Source organism: Alexandromys fortis, unplaced genomic scaffold (assembly GCF_014885135.2).
Source record: "Alexandromys fortis isolate MF-2015 unplaced genomic scaffold, M_Fortis_MF-2015_v1.1 scaffold_6, whole genome shotgun sequence".
In the NCBI taxonomy this organism is placed as follows: domain Eukaryota; kingdom Metazoa; phylum Chordata; class Mammalia; order Rodentia; family Cricetidae; genus Alexandromys; species Alexandromys fortis.
Genome location: NW_026067902.1, coordinates 19,374,806 through 19,392,662, shown reverse-complemented (window position 1 = coordinate 19,392,662; position 17,857 = coordinate 19,374,806). Strand labels below are relative to the sequence as shown.

At 43.0% G+C, this 17,857-nt stretch overlaps 1 protein-coding gene across 1 annotated transcript in view; it reads right to left on the bottom strand.

Annotated features, from left to right (window-relative positions):
• Ppp1r14d (protein phosphatase 1 regulatory inhibitor subunit 14D) overlaps positions 1-17,526 on the bottom strand; it is a 295,305-nt gene extending 277,779 nt beyond the window's left edge. The window contains exon 1 of the mRNA XM_050132874.1: positions 17,481-17,526. The gene's annotated coding sequence lies outside the window, so the exon portion shown is untranslated. The remainder of the gene's footprint in view (positions 1-17,480) is intronic.
• Between the last annotated feature and the right edge of the window lie 331 nt (positions 17,527-17,857).

Genomic DNA, 17,857 nt, shown 5'->3' with positions numbered 1-17,857 from the left:
TTTGCCACAGTTATTCTGGTATAAATATGCTGCTGTTTAAAACTTATATTTTCATAAACTCAAAAAAATCTTGTGAGTTCCAGGGAGCCAAATTGAAGGATCCATCTTAAACAGGTCAGCTATAACCCCTCTGAATTCTCTAGTCCTAAACTTAACTTTGTCCTCTGTTCTGCCAACACCTTGCCAGGTTCACGAGACACCAGACATTTCCATACCACAAACCCTGGACAAGAGTAAAGAGACCAGCTACCCCAGATTATTTGACTTATTAAAATATTCCTTTTAATCTTCTTACATTTACTAGCATTGGTAAGCTATAACCATTTGGGTAAAGTATATGTCTAAATATAACTTATATGTCTAATTTAAATATAACTAACAGGTAATGGTACCCTAATCCTCAAGTGCCTTTACAGATCTAAGAGTATGGCATTTAACAAAAGAGCTCTAACACAGAGATATGCCAGCTCCTGCAGCATCCTATGGCTCCTCCCAGAAGATGCATGGTTACAAAAACACCTTCCACCTGGAGGCTTGCCTTTGGGTATGGCAATGCCACCCACACAGCAAAAAGCAGCCTTCCACTCCATCAGCTTCCTGGACATTACACCAGGGGATTGATCATCTCATCCTGCCAAGACAGGTAGACTAGATCCTCCCCCCAACTAGATCCTCCCCCCAAAGGAAAATCTTTGGGCCTCCTGGACTCAGCAGCTAATGGCAAGCACTGCTTCTAAGGCTGGTGTTCTCCAAAGACTACAGAGAGACATGGGATTGCCTGCATAGATAAAAAAGCTGTCTCATGTCTGCTCATTTATCCCTCTTAGATCTGTCTAATGGCATTTAATGACTTAGGGTACTGGTAACTCATTACTTCATTTTTTAAGTTTCCTACTAAAATTAACAGACAGGTGTGCCTCTTTCACAGGCTTCATGGTCCAGGATTAACAGATTTCAAATGTATCTTCAAAGAGCCAGAGTTCCCAATTCCCTTTAATAGTATTCTAAAATGCTCCTATTCTAGTTGTCTTGCTAATACTTGCAGGTTCCTGGGGAAAGTTCTAATGCTGTATCAAAAATCAGGTCTGTTAAAAATTAACGGTTTCCAGGGCCTATTTTTTTTATATTAATGATAAACTGGTTGGCATAGAAGCTCAGGATTTTCTTATCAACTAATTCTTACATCTTATATTAGCCCATTACTCTTGTCTATGTTAGCCACATGGCTAGGTACCTTATTTGGCGAAGCAGTCACATCTTGCTGTCTTGCTTCTTCTTGTGGCTGGGTCATGACTGCAGACTGAGCTTTCCTATCCCAAAATTCTCCTATTCTCATTTGCCCTTGCCCCACCTGCCTGGCTACTGGCCAATCAGAATTTTATTAAAAATAATACAAGTGACAGGATAAAAGACCATTGTCCCATAGCACTTCCCCCCTTTTTTAAACAAGAACTCTGAATCTAATATCCTTTGTTTTGCTTTTCTTCTGACCATTATCCATAACAACTTGTAACCAACATTCTAAAAAAAGGCAAACATCCATAATCCATATTTTGGGAATGTGGGCATAATTTTTCAGGCTACTTTCTGCTGACTGAGGATGCTGATAATCTAATGGAGACCTAAAGAAAATTTAGGATTATGATCAAGTCGTGACTGGAGTATCCTGTAAGGCTTGATCATCTCAGGCAATAATCTCTGAACTGTTCTGGATGTAGAACTCTGACATCTGAGCCATTCCTCCTATCAGAGATTTCTCAGGTAGTCTTCCTTGGTCAAACCTGATTTTTCTTAACACAGAATGAATCCACAGTCCCTCATTTCTGTAGAAACAAAAGCAAAATCTCTTCTCCAAAGTAACATATCTTTTGACTTAAATTTTAAAGTCGAAGCAATTTTAAAATATATATATTAGATTAATCCAGCAGCATTTATAATCAAATGTCTTTTAGCAGCTTTTGCTCCTTCCTCGGTCATCAAACAATTTGAAGACAACACAATAACATATAGTATCCAGACTCTCTGTGTATTTTTCATCTTTATGTGACTTTATTTTAACCTCTAATTCTTTTATTTTTATTTTTAATTTTTGGCTTATTGAGACAGGGTTTCTCTGTGTATCTTTGGCTGTCCTGGAATTCACTCTGTAGACCAGATTGAACTCACAGAGATCCCCCCCCCACCTCTGCCTCCCCAAGTGTTGGGATTAAAGGTGTGTGCCGCCACACCCAACTACAATCTTTTTTTCTTTTTTCTTTTAAGAACATTAACCTTTTTCTTTTCTCTCCCATGCCTGCATATATTTTTAAACACTGTTTAAAGCATGTATATATTGTAAACTGTTTAGAAGGTTTTTTCATCTGAATCTATCTTTCCTGTTATATCTCTCTTTTTCTGACCACATGCATCTTTAATTTGTTAAGCATTAAGGCTAGGATTAAAGCCTTGGCTTTGACAGCTGGATCCAGCCCATCCCTTAGCTTTCTGAGAGTCTAGTCTCATGGTGGAGGTACCGGGAGGAGCAATGTTTAGTGCCACAACGCTATGGCATTTTAAAGTCCCTGACACCACCAAGAAGCATGCTGTCAGCAATTCATAAACACCATTTAAGTGTTTGGTGGCAGGGCAAAGTTTTGCAGTTAAAGCTGAGTCAGGAAGCCTTTCTTAAATTAGATGTGCTTGCCTCTTGCAAAGAGAGCAAACCCAAGAAATTGCACTATCAAGAAGTCATGCTTAACTCTGTTAATTTTTGTCTAAAATTACTTCCCAAGCTCTCTCAGGTTTTCTGTGGATACAGATGCCCCATGTTGGGTGCCACCAGAGGTTTCTGTCCCACCCAGTCCTATAGTCATCCAATCCCAAAAAAACACATAGAGGTCTACATTAATTATAAACTAATTGGCCTATTTGCTCAGGCTTCTTATTAACTTTTATAACTTATATTAACGTAGGTTCTTCTCTACATTAGCCACGTGCCTTGGTACCTTTTTTGGCAAGGCAGTCACATCTTGCTTCTTCTGCATCTGAGTGATGGCTGCAGACTGAGTCCTCTTCTCAGAATACTCCTGTTCTCATTGCCCCGCCTCTACTTCCTGCCTGGTTGCCCACCTATCCTTCCTGCCTGGCTACTGGCCAATCAGTATTTTATTAAAATACAATTGACAAGGTGCAGACCATTGTCCCACAGCATAATAGCACTCAGGAGGCAGAGACAAGTGGGCCTCTGTGAGTTTGAGACCAGCCTGATCTCCATAACTTATGGAGAGCAGCAGTTATCAACCTGTGAGTCTCAACTTTGTTGGCAAACTGCTATTTCCGGAAATATTACATTACAGTTCATAACAGTAGCAAAATTACAGTTATGAAGTAGCAACAAAAATAATTTTTGAGACAAGGTTTCTCTGTAGCTTTGGTGCCTATCCCGGGACTAGCTCTTGTAGACCAGGCTAACCTTGAACTCCCAGAGATCTGCCTGCCTTTTCCTCCTGAGTGCTGGGATTTAAGGTGTGTGCCACCACCACCCGGCAACAAAAATAATTTTATGGTTGGGCATCACCACAATTCAAGGAACTCTATTAAAGGGTCGCAACATTAGGAAGGTTGAGAACCCACTAGGGTATAGTGGTATAGCAAGTTCTAGGTCAGCTAGGGCTACATAGTGAAACCTGTCTGAAGAAAAAAAAAAACTCAGGGATTTTACACTCATTCAGTTGTCTAGAACTTAATCTGGTCCTGTAACTAAAATTTTTTAGTCCTTTGGCAAACTTCTAGTCTACTGGCTAAAACTTGCTAGGTGAACTGTGGGGTTCAGAGGACCATCTAGAAGTATTATTCTCTTCAGTGTTAGGACGGCTATCACAATGAAAGTGCATCCCTTCTAGTATCAGGTGACTCCTGATTCAATTGCCCGGGATTTTAAGTCAGTTTGGATAAACATCCAAGAATAGAGAAGTCTTCTATCAATTTCTCCATTCTCTTCCTCCATCCTTCAGATCTTATACTCAAATTTAGGGTCTTGCTCAATGTGTAGTATATCCTAATACCTGTGGAAAAACAAAAACAACAAATACAAACATCAGAGCATCCTGGGGAAGTTCTCTGAAAAACAGTGCAAGGACTTTTTGCTTTTGTTCTTTTGTTGATTTGTTGGTGGTTTTGTCTTAATTTTTATTTTATGTGTATATATTTTTGTATGTTTGTTTTTTGTTTTTGTTTATCGAGACAGAGTCTCTCTGTATAACAGCTCTGGTTGTCCTGGAACTCACTCTGTAGACCAGGCTCACCTCAGACTCACAGAGATCTGCCTACCTCTGCCTCCTGAGTACTGGGCATGCACCACCACTGTCCAGCTTGTGTATGGATATTTTGCTTGCAATGTATGTCATTGCACCTTATGTGTACCTGGGACCCAAGGAGGCTGGAAGAGGATGTTAAACTCCTTAAGCCACACTAGAGTTTGAGAATAGTAGGTTATAAAAAAAATTAAGTAGTCAAATCACAAGAAATAAATTAGATACATTTATCAGTAAAACAGATCATTTTAGGATAATTCTAGAATCAGAAGGGTGGCAAGACAAAGCATGCAATGAATTTAGTCATGAATGAAGGTTGAGCATAGAAAAATTGTAAATACTTTACAAGTCTTACTTCTTGTGTCCATGATGTGATTTGATCTTATTTGTCTTGAGAAAGTGTCTTGTAATGTTGCCCATATCTGTCTCCAGTCTTTGGGTCCAGGTGGTACTGCTGCCCCAGTCACTGGGTAGCTGAAAACACAGTCACATTTGTCATTGTTAAACAGGATGTGTTAGGTGTTTTCGGGTTCTTAGTGTCTGCTCAGGAATGAACTAACGTGAACACAGTTTGTAAACATAGCAAGTTAACTTTATTCAGAATGGATCTATAAGTATAGGTCACAACCAGAGCACATGAGTTGAGCTCCATGGTAATGCCTGGGGTGGCTTTTTATGAAGTTAAAAGACAGGGATGGTTTCTAAGTAGCATTGTTTGGGTAGTTCTTTATTTTGATTGACAGTTACAAGCTATATAACCCCTTTTCTACTGCTCATGATTAATCAAAAGATTGCTCAATTATATGTTGGCATAAGATGGTGTCGTAGTTAGGGTTTCTTTGTCTGTGAAGAGATACCATGGCCCCAGAAACTCTTATAAAGGAAAGCATTTAATTGAGGTGGTGGCTTATAGTTTCAGCGGTTTAGTTCATTGTCATCATTGGGGAAAACAAGGCAGCATGCAGGCAGACATGGTGCTGGAGAAGGAGCTGCTGCAAGTTGATATGCAGGTAACAGGAAGTAGACTGAAACAGCAGACAGTGTCTTGAGCATATATGAGACCTCAAAGTCTACCTTCATAGTGACTCACTTCCCCCAACAAGACCACACCTACTTCAACAATGCCACACCTCCTAATAGTGCCACTCCCTTTGGGATTATGGGGGCCAATTACTTTAGAACGGCTACAGGAATTCACCCTAAAAGTTCATTTAGAGAACAGTTTGGCATGTTGCACTCATACCCAGATATAACTGGAGCACAATTGAATAGACTCTATGTTTGATACAGGTAAGGCTCTCAGTTTGCCAAATGTATTATTAGAAGATAGGTAAGTGGTTGGGTAGTGTTGGCGCTAGCCTTTAATCCCAGCTCTCAGGGAGGCAGAAACAGTCAGATCTCTGTGAGTTCGAGGCCAGCATAGTCTACAGAGTGAGTTCCAGGACAGCCTGAGATGCATAAAGAAACCCTGTCTCAACAAAACAAAACAAAACAAAAAAAAAGAGGGGTAAGTATCCAGCCTAAGATAAAATGGACTCCCAAAATGGACTCCCAAGTTGCTACCATATTCCCTATACTTCTCTAACTCATTGTGCTACCCTGATTGGCAATAAGATTATCTTATTTTCTCTGTCTGTCTGTCTGTCTGTCTGTCTCTCTATTCATCTATCTATCTATCTATCTATCTATCTATCTATCTATCTATCTATCTATCATCAAGACAGTGTTTCTTTGTATAGCCCTGGAACTCATTTTGTAGACCAGGCCAGCCTCTGCTTCTCAATTGGTGGGATTAAAAGTATGTGCCAGCCGAGCGGTGGTGGTGCACACCTTTAATCCCAGCACTCAGGAGGCAGAGGCAGGCGGATCCCTGTGAGTTCGAGGCCAGCCTGGTCTACAAGAGCTAGTTCCGGGACAGGAACCAAAAGCTACAGAAAAACCCTGTCTCGAAAATCAAAAAAAAAAAAAAAATGTGAGCCAACAAGTCTGGCTCAACAACGTGATAAAAGGAGCGTTAAGTTGACATGGAGATAGATTAAAATCTACATGGAGAGTCTGGATGTGTTGGGGAATGCCTTTAATCCAGGAAAACAGAAGCAGGCAAACACGTGAGAGTTCAAAGCCAGCATGGCCTAAATAGAGTTTTATGTAAGAGGAAAATTTGGAATATTGCCGTGTAGGCAAGTTGATCAAGACATCTGTAGTTTCAGCTCGTGCTTGCCTTACGTGGAGTGACAGTTCTGAGATAACCAGACACGTGACGGCTCATCCTTATCCCCCCAGCACTCAGCAAGCACAGCTAGGCAGATACCTATGGATTTGAGATTAGGCATAAATAGTAAGATCAGGTCCAACACAAAACAACAAGACTGCAATATTTTAAGCACAATCAAAAGGGTCCGAGGATGGAGAGTAGTGGTGAGGGAGGTTAGCGAGTTAACAAGCATGGCTGAGACATGTTAAATCTGCCTTAAACTCTGGCCATGGTGAACATGGATTCTTTTATTCCAGTCTTAACTACTAATATTAACTCTCAGACCACATGTTACACATATCACATACTCACACACACTCACACACAGTGTAGGGTATTAGAAGAGCTACAAGGGATTGAGGAGGCTGTAATAGGACAGTTCCAAGAGAACAGCAGTGGGAAAATAACCCACTGAGGTGTCTGAGAAAGTCAGGAGTTCTCTGCCTGTGAGTTCCTCGTCACAAGCTGGGCGATGTTAGTAGTCTTCCTCTACACAGGTTCCGGGTAAGAGTACACCACCCTTTTCTTAGCCTGGTGTGTTCAGTAAACCCACAGACCTGTTGTTGTATGTTTGTGGGTGTAAGGAACACGTGCATAGGTACACGTGCTTGCATGTGTGGAGGCTGAAACACAACCTCAGACATCTGCTATATTTTTAAGGCAGAGTCTCTCATTGGCCTGACCTCACTAGCAGTCTAAACTGCCTGGTAAGCGCCAGGGATCTGCCTGCCTCCACCCCTCCAGCGGTGGGATTACGAGTGTCTGCACCATGCCTGGCTTCTTTCACTTGGATTCTGGGGCTCAAATACAGGCCCTCCTGCTTGTTCTGCAAGCACTTCACCAACTGAACTGTCTCTCCAGCCCACATTCCTGGCTGTACTTATGTGATTTTAATGTATCTGTGTGCTGATACACTTTCAATTGATTTTGATAAATCTGCAGGGTTGCACTTGTCCTACTTTTAGGGACGAGTTATTCATCTGTCTTGTGGATGATATCAAGCAAATGCTAGTGTTTACATGTCCACCAAGGTGCAGATCGTCCCATCTCTGCACTCAAAAGAGAGTCCATGGAGTCTCTCAGGGCGAGGTGTGGCCTGAAAAACCAGTTTTACACAATATAGGAGTCATGTAGAATAGGGCACAGCCTGATCACCACCTCTTGATTCCTAAGAGCAATTGGTTTGGTTTTGGAGACAGGGTCTCTCAAGTCGTCCTGGCTGGCCTGGAACTCACAAAGATCCACCTGCTTCTGCCTCCCGAGTGCTGGGATCCTGTGTATGCATATGTGGTGGGTGTGCAGCATCTCACCCAACCACACGTTGGCTTTTTGTGCAAACCTCATCACCTGCTAGTACAGGTAGCAAATAGACTAATTAGGCTTTTTGACATCTATCTTTATAATTTTTTTTGTAGTTTTTTTGAGACAGGGTTTCTCTATGGCTTTGGAGCCTGTCCTGGAACTAGCTCATGTAGACGAGGCTGGCCTCAAACTCACAGAGATCCACCTGCCTCTGCCTCTCAAGTGCTGGGATTAAAGGTGTGCGCCACCACCGCCCAGCTACTTTTATAATTTTTTTAAAGATTTGTTTATTATGTATACAGTGTTCTGTCTGCATGTGTGACTGCAGGCCAGAAGAAGGCACCAGATCTCATTATAATTAGTTGTGAGCCTCCATGTGGTTGCTGGGAATTAAACTAAGGACTCTGGAAGAGCAACAAGTGCCCTCAACTTCTGAGTAATTTCTTCAACTCCCTGCTTTTATCATTTTTAATAGTGTGCCTGATATTGTTATGTTTAATTGTTTCTAAATAATTTTTCTAATATACCGTGCGTATGTGTGTGTGTGAGAGAGTGTGTGTGTGTGTGTGTATGTGTGAGAGTGTGTGTGATCTTTTTTCACTTGTAGGATGTTTCCTTTGCTGTTCAGAAGCTTTTTAGTATCAAAAGATCCCATTTGTCAGGCAATGGTGGTGCATACCTTTGTTCCCAACACTCAGGAAGCAGAGGCAGTTGGAGGCTAGGTCTACAGAGTGAATTCCAGGACAGCTAGGACTACACAGAAAAACCCTGTCTTGAAAACCCAACAAAAGGTTGCGGGGAGAAAGAGAAATCCTTTTGTCAATGGTTGATCTTTTTTCCTGTGCTACCAGAGGCCCATTCAGGCCTCATAAGTTAACTAAATATACTTTTCCTTAAGTGCCTATTTATTGGAATTAAATTACCCATAGTCCTGTTGGAACAAAATTATGTGGTGTGGGCTCCTTGGTTCAGTAACCCAGTGCTATAATCCTGTGCCTCCTAGTTTCTGATTTTAAGTATACATTAGGTATTAGTAATGTAGCTTTTGGTATCTACATAATCTTTTTTTTCAAGACAGGGTTTCTCTATGATCACTAGCTTTGGAGCCTGTCCTGGAACTCTCTCTGTAGACCAAGTTGGCCTCAAACTCACAGAGATCTGCCTGCCTCTGCTTCCCAAACTCTGGGATTAAAGGCAGGTGCCACCACCCCCGACTTTATAATATTTTTAAGGATTTTTTTGTCTGTGAATATTATGCTTGTGTATGTGCATGCACAACATATATGCCTGGTGTCAAAAGGGGTCACAAGAAGACACATCTAGAACTAGAGCTGTAGAGAGTCATGAGTTGTCGTGTGGGTGCTGGAAACTGAACCTGGATCTTCTAAAAGAGCAGTAAATGCTCTTAACCACTTGTCTTGGTTACCCTCTATTGCTGCGGTGGAACACCATGACCAAAAATCAAGCTGGGGTGGAAAGGGCTTACTCTGCTTACACTTCCACATTGCTGTTCATCACTGAAGAATCAGGACAGGAACGCAAACAGGACAGGATTCTGGAGGCAGGAACTGATGAAGAGGCCATGAGGGGAGCTGCTAGCTGACTTGCTCAGCCCACCTTCTTATAGAACCCAGGACCACCTGCCCAGGGATGGTAGGCAGCACCCACCATGGGCTGGGCCCTCCTTCAGTGATCACTAAATGAGAAAATACCTTACCATACAGCCTGGATCTCATGGAGGCATTTCGCCAACTGAGACTCCTTCCTCTCTGATTCCTCCAGCTTTTATCAAGTTGACACACAAACCAGCCAGTACTGAAGTGTGTCTCCAATGCGGACATAATCTTTTATTGTTTGTAGTGTCTGCTCCTGCACTGCATGTGTGAAGTCATGTGACCTTGTGACCATGGACAGGGGCCTTAGTGTGATGTTCAAATGGGGTATATGTTGTCTCCAATACTCAAGTGGTCCCATTGGTCTTCATGCTTCATGTTTCAACACAGGTGTCCCTGTTGTCATAATTGTGTCTGTCATTGTCCTGCCTGCCATTGTAGGAGCATGGAATATCCAACAGTGTACAAGTGACTTTCTCTGTCTGTTCCCCTTGCTAATTGTCCAACTCCTGTGTCCACGTTCCTCTATCCCTTGTTTCTTTTATGTGTGTGTCGTGTGTATATGTGGCTTATTGGTGCACACGTGCGCGTATGAACGTAGAGGCCAGAGGTTGGCACAGCATCTTCCACTCTCACCCTCCACCTTGTCTTTCTTGTTGCGTTTGGAGACAGAGTTTCTCTCTATGCAGCCCTGGCTATCCTGGAACTCCCTCTGTAGACCAGGCTGCTCTCAAACTCTCAGAGATCCTCTTGCCTCTGCCTCCTGAGTGCTGGGATTAAAAGCGGTCATCAGTACTCCCAGCTCCACTTTATCTCCTGGGACAGGGTCTCTAGAGAACCCAGAGCTGGGCAATTGACTGGACTAGCTGACAGTGAACTTCAGGGATCTGCCCACGTGAGGACCAACACTGCTTATCAGCTTGACGGGATCTAGAATCACCCATGAGACCAGCCTCTTGAACATGCCTAGAAGGGGCCATCTAGATAGATTGTGCTAATTTGGGCATGTCTGTGGGTTGTCTTTCTTATTATTGGATATGTATGTGTGTAGCTGGGGTGGGGCTGTGGTGAACGAGCCACGGTGTGCATGTGGAGATAGAGGGCAGCTCTGTGGATCCAGTTCCCCCTCTACCTCTCTGTGGAATCTAGGGATGGAACGTAGTTGAGCCTTGTTTGTCAAGCGTGTCTACCCATGATCCATCCCACCAGCTCAGAATTTTCTTGATTACATTAATTAAAGTGAGAAGATCACCTTGGATCTGGTTAGCATCTTCTGGTAGCTGCCAGAAGAGGACCAAAGGACTAGTAGTGTATGTATCTGGCTAGTGTCTCTGTCTTGCTCATGGGTTTATCTATCTTGTTTCTGCCACCGGCATCTTTTGCTGGCATCAGAACGCAGCATCAGCTTTCCAACATGAACTGAAGGCAATCCAGGAAGCCTCTGACTCTTACGAACCGGACTGAGACTTTTGAGCCGCACGGACTGAGCAGTTTGCAGGTTCTGTCTCTCCAGTGTGAAGATGGCCATTGTTGGACTACCCAACCCATATGGTGTAAACCAATCTAACAAATCCCTTTTAATGCATGTTCACTCTAAAGGTTCTGTTCCTCTTGAGACCTTAATATCCATCCTCAGTGCCAGGGTTATAGATGCCTGTGACCATACCTGGCTTTTACCTGGGAGCCAAGGATATGAACCCAGGTTCCCAGCTTTGCATGGCTTTACTGACTGAGCCATCTTTTTATCCTCTCTATTGGTTGTTTCTTTCCTGTTCCTATTTATTACTTGACATTATTATATTATCTACATATGATGGTATTAACGTCATAATTTGCCTAATCTGGGAGGAAAGTATTGAAGCTGCTATCACTGGACTATTTAAAGGGCCTTGCGGGAGTCTCACAAACCTACCTTGATTGCTCTCCCATATAAAGGACATATTCTTGGCTTTCATTACCCGTGCATATCGCAAAGAGGATTTCAAGCCTATCTGTTGCTACACAGTACTTCCTGTTATATTGAGTTACTTTATGAATGACTTCTCTATTTGATAATGCACCTGGGAGTTTAGGGGATGATCTCTAGAAGTTTCTATAAGCTACAACTGGTCATTATAGGCCATTAGGGTTTTTTGTATATGCATGTGTGGGGTATCATGTGAGCTACCACATGCATATGGAGCTCAAAGGACAACTTTCAGGACTCAGTTCTTTCCACCTCAGTTGAGGCCGGGTTGAGTTATAGCCTCTTGAGGGTTGCCTTGTGGATGCTGGGAAACAAACTCAGGTCCTTTGCAAGAGTAGCAAGTACTCTTCTTAATCACCGAGCCATCTCTCTAGCCCCTTTTCTATGAGAGAGGATCTGGCTATGTCTCTGGCTGGCCTGGAGCTTACGTGGTAGACCAAGCTGGCCTTGAACTTGTGGTGATTCTCCTGCCTCTACTTCCTGAGTGCTGGGATCACAACTGTCTGTCATACCAGTCATAATGAGACATTTTCTTTAATACCAATATTTTTTAAAAACCTATCCAGTAGCTCATACCTTTAATCCTAGCACTCAGGAAGTAGAGCAGGCGGGTCTCAGTGAATTTGAGGCCAACTTGATCTACATATCAAGTTCCAGGCCAAAAGCTACATAATAAGACCCATTCTCTCTTAAATAAATAAAAGAAACTGGAAAATTCATTGAAACTAATGGCACCCATTCAAGAGGTTTTTAAAGCTTGACGGCATACAGACATGAAATGTTTAATTCTGCCAGTAGGCCAAGATTTTGAGAAATCCTTTTATAATTTCTAACCATAAGAATTCCAGAAGCGACCTTGTTGACTCAGACTGGTAAGTTTCATTTTCCTTTAGCAGCACTGACTGACTGTGCACTCTTTAACTCCCGCTCTGCCAACTCTCTCCCGGTGCTTCTCTCTCTGTCTCTCTCTCTGTCTCTCTCTGTCTCTCTCTCTCTCTGTCTCTCTGTCTCTCTCTGTCTGTCTTCCTCCCTCCCTCCCTCCCTCCCTCCCTCCTTCCCTCCCTCTCTCCCTCCCTCCCTAATGTGAGCTGTCTCAGATCTGCGTCTGTCCTTTACAAAAGTTACACTCTGGGGTGCAATGCTTCCTATCTGCTCGCGGCCCCACATTTCGGAGCACCAGTCCGCTGCTGTCTGTTGGACCTCATACTGATGAGGGCCCCGCCTGGCGCCATTTCTGCTCCTTTTCCCTAATGGGGGTGTGATCTTTTGCCTTGGCCTTGTGACTGTCCTGGCTGTCTGAATGCATGCCAGCCACACTGTGTTCCTGTTCATGGGTTGGTCCAGACAGGCCTCAGCCTGGGTTTCTGGGTTCAGTCTCATCTCCTTTCAAGGGTGCGTCCTGCCTTTGGGGCCTGTTCAGTGGAAACCTAGCCCCTTAGAGCATTCTAACCACATTTTCCTGTAGTTTACACTGACTCTTATGACCCTCTTTCTCCTGCTTCCTGGCCAGTGCCTGTGCTGAGACACTCTGTGGCCATTGTCTTACCTCTCACTCTGGTAACCTGACAGACCCTCAGGTCTGTTCTGTGGATTCCCACACAGGGCTTCAATCCAAGTCCCCTTTTATTTATTTGTTATTGACATAGGGTCAAGCCCAAATTGACCTCAACAAACTTGCTCCTGCCTACAAGCACTGGGATTATAAACATGAAAACCACATTCACCCTGGCCTTGAACTCTCTGTGTGGCTGAAGTTTGTCTTGAACTTCTGATCCTCCCACGTGCTGCCACCACCCCTGGATTAGTGTGGTGTTAGGAATCCCAATCCAAGCTTCCGGCACACGAGACAAGCATTCTGCCGCTGAACCATATCCCTACCCTCTCATCTGCATTTAATGTAGTTTTAAAAAACAAAACTAATATATACTATTTAAAATTTCATTTGTAGCTGGGTGGTGGTGGTGGCAGACCATGCCTTTAATCCCAGCATTTAGGACACAGAGGTGGCAGATCTCTGTGATTTTGAAGTCAGCTTGGTCTATAACTGTGAGTTCCAGGACAGCCAGGACTACACAGAGAAACCCTATCTTGAAAAGCAAAAACAAAAAAAAAAAAAAAAAAAAAAAAACAAAGAAAAATTTCAATTTGTTTTGAACTCACATAACTTTTTTTTTATGTTATGGGTCTCCGGGGTTTCTCTGTATAACACTTTTTGATGTTCTAGGACTCACTTTGTAGACCAACCTGGCCTCAAACTCACAATGATCACCTGCCTCTGCCTCCAGAGTGCTGGGATTAAAGGTGTGCACCACCACCGCCCAGGAAACTCACATAACATTAAAAACTGCACAGTAGGCCAGGCATGATTGGACATCTGTGATCTTAGTACTAGGAAGGCGGAAACAGGAGGACTAGCAGTTCAAGATGATCCTGGGCAAATGAAACCGTCTCGGAAAGAAAGAAAGAAAGAAAGAAAGAAAGAAAGAAAGAAAGGAGGGAGGGAGGGAGGGAGGGAGGGAGGGAGGGAAGGAGGGAAGGAAAGAAAGCCCAGGGCTAGAGAGAAGACTCTGAGGACAAAGTGCTTGCCATAGAAGGGTGAGGACAACAGTTCAAGTCCCCAGACCCTCATACAAACTGAGCAGGTGTGGTGACCCACCTGTAAATCCCAGCACCTGGGAGGCAGATGGTCTATGGAGCAAACTTCCTAGTTATACTAGCTAAACAAACAGGCAAGCTCCAGGTTCATTCGCTTCAACAAATAAAGTGTAGAGTGACCAAGGAAGACACCTGATGTCAGCCTTGGGCCTCCACATACATGTGCACACGTGTACATATATACCACACAATTAACACATGCACACATCCCAATACCAAAAACAGGCACCAAATTCTCACAAGGAAAACTATACCCAGATGATTTTGCAGTAAGTTCTAGTAAACATTCGAGGAAGAATTCATTGCAAACAGGCATGGTGGCCCTTTCCTTTCATCTCGGCAGTCAAGAGGCATAAGGGTCTCTGTGAGTTAAAGGCCGGCTTGTTCAACACAGGCAGTTCTAGACCAGCCAGAGCTACATAGTGAGATGTGATTAAAAGAAGAGAAGAAGGAATTATTAATATAAACAATCATAGTTCTTTCTAGAACACACAGTCTATCGTGTGTGTGTGTGTGTGTGTGTGCACGAGCTCATTCATGTGAGTGGTGTGTGATGTGTGTGTCAGGTGTGCTTACCTGTCCTTGCAAAATTGGAGACTGGAGGTTGACCTTGGATATCTTCCTTGATCCTTCTCCACTTTATTTTTTCAGATAGGCTCTCACAGAACTGAAACTCACCCACTTGGCTAACCCGACTAATGTGAGCCAGGATCCACCTCTTCTGTCCCTTCAAAGATGAGGTGTCAGGTGTTATGTCCTCTCCATGAGCACCCCCAGAGATCACCGGGTGTCTGAGTTCATATGCAAAAGCAAAGAGCCTTTATTGTAAGCCCAAACTTGGGTTCTCTGTCCTGTTCTGACACAGTGGTTGGATTAGGGAGAGCACTGAGCTCAGCTATGGCAGGGTTTTTAAGGAGTAAAGGATGGGGGATTGGGAAATTCAGATGGGGGTTGAACTCCTGGTGGGCAGGAGTGAGGTAACAGAAGTCTTGTCAAACAGGGAAGAAAACTGGCAACCTATGTACAAGTTAGGTAAGCTATTCTTAATGTTCTGGAGCATCTAGTACTTGTTTGTCTCAATTCTGTTTGGTCCCCCGCAGGGTAGTCTGTATCTTCTCCTGCTTACTGTAAAGGTGAGACCTAGTCCCAGTAGTGTTAGTCTGCAGCCTGTCCTGGCTTTTATGTCAGTGCTGGGAAGCCAGACTCAGGTCCTCAGTGTACCATCTCCGCAGTCCTGCCAATGAACGTCTGTGAGACAAGGCTTTACTATCTAACCCAGGTTGGACTGGATATCTTGCCCCTCCAACCTTCTGACTCCTGGAATTACAAGTTTCTGTTTACAGTGTAATTTATAAAGTTAATACAATATTGCTTCTTTTGTCTTTTTTTTTCCCCATGAGTTTTTGTTTTATTAAGACAAGGTCTTGTGGCCAGGTGGTAGTGGTGCATGCTTTTAATCCCAGCACTCAGGAGGCAAAGGCAGGGGGATCTCTGTGAGTTCGAGGCCAGTCTGATCTACAAGAGCTAGTTCCAGGACAGGCTCTAAAACTACAGTGAAACCCTGTCGCGAAAAACCAAAAAAAAAAAAAAAAAGAAAGAAAGAAAGAAAGAAAGAAAGAAAGAAAGAAAGAAAGAGAAAAGAAAATGGGTTGGTGAATTTAAATATTCACCGCTGGGTGGTAGCAGCACATACCTTTAATCCCAGCACTTGGGAGGCAGAAGCAGGCGAATCTCGGCAAGTTTGAGGCCACCCTGGTCAATAGAGCTAGTTCCAGGATAGCCAGGACTATACAAAGAAACGCTGTTTTGCAAAACAAATAAACAAAAAAAATATTAGGTATCCACTTACAATCTTTCTTAAATCTTTTGGCAAACTGGAGGAAAGATTTCATTTAATTAGGATAATTATTTTTTTGTTTTGTTTATTTATTATTTATTTATTTATTTGGTTTTTCGAGACAGGGCTTCTCTGTAGCTTTGGTGCCTGTCCTAGAACTAGCTCTTCTAGACCAGGCTGGCCTCGAACTCACAGAGATCCGCCTGCCTCTGCCTCCCTAGTGCTGGGATTAAAGGCGTGCACCACCACCGCCCGGCAGATAATTATTAAATAAAATGAAATTCCCCCCCCACACACACACACTGAATAGTGAAAATCCTCCCACTCCATGGTTTTTGAAGACTTGGCCTCACTCTGTAGTGGACCTCACTATGCATCTCAGATCAATCTCCAACTCATGCCAACCCCCCCACCTCAAATGGAAATTTTATCAATTAAAAAAAAAACATTAGGGGGCTGGAAAGATGGCTTTAGTGGTTGAGAGCACTGGTTGTTATTCCAGAAGACCTGGGTTCAATTCTCAGCACTCGTCTGTAACTCCGAGATCTGACACCCTCACACAGACGTAGATGCAGACAAAACACCAATGCACATAAAATAAATTTAAAGATAGATTTATTTAATTTAGTTATGTGTATGAGTGTTTTGCCTGAATATATGCATAGCACCATATTCATGTCTGGTGCCATCAGAAGTCAGAAGAAGACAATGGATGCCCTGGGTGGTTGTGAGGCACCGTGTGGGTAATAGGAACTGAACCTGGTTCTTCTCTGGAGCAGCATCGCCCCAGAACGTTTTCTTATTGAAAACATTTTTACGTTTGATTTTGGAAACGCCATGTAGCCCAGGCTGGCCTCAAACTTATAACGCTTGTGCCTTATTCTCCTAAGTGCTGTGATTATAGGCTTGTGGTACTGCACCAAAGTTAAAGTTCTATAGTTAGTGTCACCCCAGCTGCTGATACCCCTATATCCAGAGTCTGGAATGTTTGGGAGGGGCTTCACCCCAGCCTCTGGCATCCATTTTGGGATGTCTGGGTGGAAAGCTCCATCTCAAGCCCCCTCCCCTGGGAATCCAGACTCCACCTCTGAGAAAGCCTACCAAACGGTGACCCCTCCCCAGAGAGGGTCAAGACCATTCCCACAGGCTATTTAAACTGCTCCCCAGAGAACAAACACGTGGTCTTTCCTGTTCTCCTTCCCTGTCTCTGACTGGAAGGCTACCAGGGAGCACTGGCATCCAGTAAACCTGGGCCTTTTTCTAATTCGGCTTGATTTGGTCTGATTTGTATTATTGCGTCAGTGGAGAGGGTTGTCGGGCTACAAACACTTTACAGTTAGAAAGGAATAAAAGTCATTATTCATAAGTGATATGCAAAATGTATGGAGTAATTATTAAAATTGGTAGATTAAAAAATAATATGTAAGATAATTGAATTTCTGTGTACTGGTAATAAAATAAGCAGGTAGGAAATAAAATTTTTAACAAATACTATTTAAAGTATACCAAACAAAATGCGATGTAGTAGCCTGGACTGGATAATGAAGCTCTGAAAAATTACTTTTTTTTTTTTTTTTTTTTTTGGTTTTTCGAGACAGGGTTTCTCTGTGGCTTTGGAGCCTGTCCTGGAACTAGCTCTGTAGACCAGGCTGGTCTCGAACTCACAGAGATCCGGAAAAATTACATTATTGACAAAACAGGTGGACTCGGAATAAACCACAGAGCTCAGTTCATCAAAGTTTATAAATATTAATTTCACAATGCTTACAGATGACCACGATGTTGTAAGATACCAGGAGAACCTGAGAGTTCCAGGAATTTCTGTTCTTTGTATCTCTTCTGTAAATCTAAAATTATTTCAAAATAAAAAGTACCTAGAAGTTATCCTGACAAAAGCTGTGTCAGACATTTATGGGAAAAACTTTGTCAAGAGGTATT